We start from the raw sequence: 5,039 nt of genomic DNA on the forward strand, positions 1-5,039 counted from the left end.
TGCGGGGACGAGCCTGGGGGGACGAGCCCGCCCGGGGAGGCGCGGAGGAGCCGGGGACCCCAGGCCCGCCCCGCCAGCAGCCGGCGCCCCGGCGCGCTCGGCGTCCAGCGGGTGAAAATTGAGTCAGAAACGCCGAATACGGTGAAAATGGTAAGGTTTACGCGGCGCCCCATCGCCGCTTGTAAAGAGCAGAGCGGAATTCTGACGCAACCGTTTAATGCGACCGGGAAGGAACGCTCCTAAACGGTGACTGAGAAGAGACGGAAGGGGCGGACACAAATAATTCAGTGATAGTCTCCTTTAAAGAGAAGCGAAAGGGCGCCGAAATAGCTCAGTTGGGAGAGCGTTAGACTGAAGATCTAAAGGTCCCTGGTTCGATCCCGGGTTTCGGCAGCGCTTTTTCTTTCTTTTTTCTTTTTGGTTCAAATGTAATCAAATTTCCAACGAACCCCTGGCCCAGGGTAACCAGCCCCGTGGAGAACGAGGACTTGAAGGCTGAGCGAGCGCGGAGCGGAAACAGCCAATCTCAGCGCCCCCTACCCCGGGACCGGGCCGCACCCCACCGCCACTTCCGGGGCGCCTTTCTGGCCGCAGTCCGGCGCTCCTGCGCATGCGCGTGCGGAGCCTGGGGGCAGGAAAGCCCGGTCCGCACCCGAGTTCCGCAGCTCCCGGGTGACCCGAGGGTGCTGTGCGTAGGGTGCGAAAGCGCCCCGTCTGCCTCCCGGAGAACGAGACAACTTCACCCAACCTTCGTTTCCCGAAGTGGCCCCGATCGGGATGCGTTGTCCGTAGGGGATCTGAGCGGCTCCGCGTCTCCGGTTAGAGGCGCTCGCAGGGCCGCTCTGGGGACGTAACCTGGGTTACTTGCCAAACGCATAAAAGCGTGGCAGCCTCACAGCTCTGTAAAACCGATCCCTTGCCCCTAAACAACTTTATATCGAGCGTAGGCCAGTGGTTCTCAAAGTGTGGTCCCCGGAACAGCAGCAAGGGGCTTCACCTGGGAACTCGTTACAAATGCCAGTTCTGGGCCTCACGTTGGACCTGCAGTATCAGAAACCGGTTTCCAACGCTGGGTGTCTTAACAAGCAGCTCTGCGAGTGAGGTTTGAAGGCAGCTGAAGTTTGAGGATGCACTTATCTAGACATTTGATTGTATTTTTAAAAGAGCCCTTTCCTAAGACTTTTTGTGAACAAGCCTTTCCTTTTAGTGTCTTTATCCCGCAAGCCTGAAATCAAACTTCAAAATACATCTTTTTCTGAACGTTTTTGCTTTCACCGTGTGTGTGTGTGTGTGTGTGTGTGTGTGTGTGTGTGTGTGTGTGTTGGAGGTGCATCAACTTTACTCCACCCCCCCAGCGCTAATCTAAGTGATGTGGAGTTAAAACAAAACAAAAAGGTGGAGGCCCAGCGCTCCGTCGGATTCTATACTGTGTGGCGGAGCCAGGACCCAGGGGGAGCAGGTGCAAGGATGTAGATTTGAATTAAAGAAGGAAGAAACTTCAATTTGTTCAAGTCTTGGGAAAAGGAATGTGTAGTTTAGCAGGGTGGGGAGTTGCTGGTCAGCACATGACAGACAGCTTGTGGGACTTCCGCCGTAGGTCTTGCAGATCTTCTGGTTCTATTGGTTCGACAGGCGCTTCGTATTTATGAGGTACTGTGTGCTCTCCGGTTATTAATTCAGTCGTCAGTTGAACATTAATGAGTGGCCTCCCACTGTGTGCCAGAAATTACTACATCTCCATAATTACCTAGTAAAGAAAGAATGCATCATCTTAATTTTACACATAACAGCCCTTACAGGATTGTAAAGGTAAAAGCTACTGTATGTCAGGTTTGTAACACCTGCCCCCTCTCAAGTGATGCTGTACCTGAGTACTTGCTGGGGTGTTTGGTTAAGATGGGCGCATAAAAATGAGGGTTCGTTATCGGAAGAAACTAAAGCTCCTTGCTGATTATCTTATAGGCTCTCTCGGGAAGGAAGCATTGGTTGGGGCTGCAGAGGAAGATTTCTCGGATGGGAGGAGCAAACTGGGGTAGGAACAGCTCTCCACGTGTTTAAAGGCAAGAGGAGTGATGTGGGCACTCGAGATGAGAGGGGCTGTTCGTTTCAGACCAGCCTGCAGGGCAGACAGGGTGGTATTTGCTCCTGGACATTCGGCCCTGGGGTAGGCTAGAGGCACACGTCAGGTTAGAAGTCCGAAGGGGGAAGGGTAAAAGGGGACAGTTTGGGCAGGTTCCCACTGGAACGCGGTTGTAAAGCGTTTTTGCTGGCCTTGTGGGAAGGAGCGTTTATGAAATGTTATGAATGTTTATGGTTAAAAATAATTATGTAATATGTATATACCATTTTGTTTTTACCTGAAGAAGTAAAGTCTAAAGTTGTAATCTGATCATTCTTACTGCCCTTCACTGAACGTGTGTCGTGCTCTGATAGATGTCAAACACTGTCACTTCCTGGAGTGAAGACTGAGAAAGACTGAACGTGACTTGTCTTTTAGGGAAGCCCCCTGACACTCCAGGACAGCTCTTTCCAAGGAGGGGGTGAAGGGTCAGCCCTTACTTTAGGAAAGAAATATTTTCAGTGGAAAGAATGTGATCGGCATCACACAATTATCAGTGAGTACTCAGCCCAGTTCTCTCCCGGCAACGAAAAGGGTGAAAAGGTGTACTCTTGCGCGGGGTTGTTTATCCAGTGTGGAAGGGGAAAGGCATCTTCTCAAATTTCCTTGGTAAGTTTTTAGAAAGAAACCTGAGCCATCTGGCTCATGCGACACATTTCTAAGGGACACACAAGCACATTGCTACATGGCTGTTTATTTCTCAATTACTCTGGGTACTACATTCATGATAGGCCAGAATTAAGATAGAGTGAAGCTGTTATAATTGTTATATACAATAAAACTAGGTGCGCATCTAATAATTCATTGGGACCTTTTGTGTAATCAGTATGTAAATACGTTAACATCCATTTTATCCGTCTTGGGTTATACGTCTATTTTAAATGTACAGTGATTTATAGCTGCTTAGTTCTGTTATATCATATCTTGGCCTTGTGTGATGTTGAGCCTTGGTTGGAAAGCCAACTCCCTGTTTGGGTTTGCCTCAGATGCCAGGAATGTGTGGCTCCTACATGATAATCTTTAATATGTGATGTCAGGATGGATTACCTTGCATCGGCGAAGCTCACCTATCTAGCTGAAATCTTGGAGGATCATTTGCAGTCCTAGCTGTTGGAGCCTGGGAATGAAGCAGGACAGATTGAGCAAAGGTCTTCATAACAGACACCCAAGCCACATATTACTTCCATAAATTCCAATTTCCATATAATGAGTTGTCTTAAAGCAGGGTGCGCAAACATTTGCCTATTCATTGCCTTAAATGTAGCCTACAGTGCATTTCCAGTAACCCCTCTTCCTGTATACTCATTGACTCTCTATCAAGAATATACAGAGTGACCATTTCTGGAGTGCTCTCTACGTGCCAGGAATTCTGATGAGCATGTTTCATACATTATCCCACTAAACTTGTCAATAACTCTATCAGGTAGGAGGCATAGTTGAATATAAATGGAGAGAAAAGCTGCATAGGTGTGCTGTTGTGAAAAGCTGGCATACTTCTGAGATGTACTAAAATGAAGTACAAAAATGTATATAAAAATCAAGGAGTAGTTCATTTACACACTGCGTTAGTGAGATTCATGTGAGGGCATTTGATTCAGTTTTGATTAACTCAGTTTAAGAGGAAAGGGTTAACAAAGGACAAAAACATGGTTAAGGAAGAGGAGATTTACTTTAAAGACACCAACACAAGGATATGAAATAGACTTGCTAAGACATAAGAAAACTAAGGGTCACTTGATTACAGTCTTCAAACTATTGTTTTGCAGGAGCCTATGATTTCCAGGGAGATGCTACAAGAAGAATGGGTTTAGATGAAGGCAGGAGAGATAAGGAGAGGAGCTGTGATAAGATATTTAGCCTATTTTGTGCTAGAAAATGGTCTGACCAAGCGAGGAGAAACTGGAGACTTGCTGTTGAATAGATTTATCTGTGTTGAAGGGGACTGCTAGTCAACTTTTGGGACGTAGGGGAGGAAAAACTTTTGCCCAGTACCATCTTAGCTTCTCAGCAGGAGCCTTAGAAAGAAGACTGACAAGATTCAGATTAACAAGAAAAAATAGCAAAGCAAACAGAAGTTTATTAACCTGTGCACGGTACATACATGTGGGAGTACCCAGCGATGAGTAGCTCAAAGGGATGGTAAGAACTCGGTCCTACATAGCATCTTCACAAAAGAACAATAAGATTGTAGAGAAGTGACAAGACCAAGGAAAAAGACTAGTTTCCAGGCTGGCAGATGGCGGGAAGGTAAACATATGGGAAACTAACAGCAGACAAGGCTAGTTGGTAAAACTTGTTACATAGATTCTTCTGACGCCATGTATAGGCGGATCAGGGCGTACTGTTGTCTTTGGTGATTAGCTTCTGTCCTTCCAGGTAGGAGATGGGGGAGTTGGTGAGGAACAGCTTTACAAATTTATGTCCTGCAAATGGGGAAAGGCAGGCTGCCTTCACATCAAGTAATCTTCATGCTAAAGTGATCTTTTTCATATTCCTAACCATCAGACACTTTCAAAAAATCTGAGTTGTGGTTTTGTTTTAAGTGCTGCTGCTGATAGGAAGGAAAAGATAGGGCAACACAGTGTCAACCGAAGGAAAGCCCACCTCAAAATCAGTTGTTAATGCTTTATTCGCAGTCCTACTGAGGGTAGCCCAGGAGACCGTCTTTCAGATTGCTCTGACATGCTGTTGCAAGTCTTGTTAGCTACAGGGGATTATATATACAGAACAGGGAAAGGAATCTGCATACTTGTAAGCAGTTCTCCAAATAGCTGTGCCTCAGAAGGTGTAATCTGTTTGGTTGTAAAAATTAAAGTTTCGGATTCCCACAAGGACATGGGAAAGTCCCTTAGGTCATCGTAATACCTTGTGTTTCTGTTGTATCCGATTGGTCAAAAATATTGCCTGCATGCCTCTGCTT

General features: G+C 46.6%; 1 non-coding gene across 1 annotated transcript; it reads left to right on the forward strand.

Annotated features, from left to right (window-relative positions):
* Positions 1–320: 320 nt before the first annotated feature.
* TRNAF-GAA lies at positions 321–393 on the forward strand. Its single transcript has one exon. It is a non-coding gene; the product is annotated as a tRNA-Phe (tRNA).
* Positions 394–5,039: the final 4,646 nt, after the last annotated feature.

The sequence above is a fragment of the Suricata suricatta genome, chromosome 4, assembly GCF_006229205.1.
Source record: "Suricata suricatta isolate VVHF042 chromosome 4, meerkat_22Aug2017_6uvM2_HiC, whole genome shotgun sequence".
Classification (NCBI taxonomy): Eukaryota; Metazoa; Chordata; class Mammalia; order Carnivora; family Herpestidae; genus Suricata; species Suricata suricatta.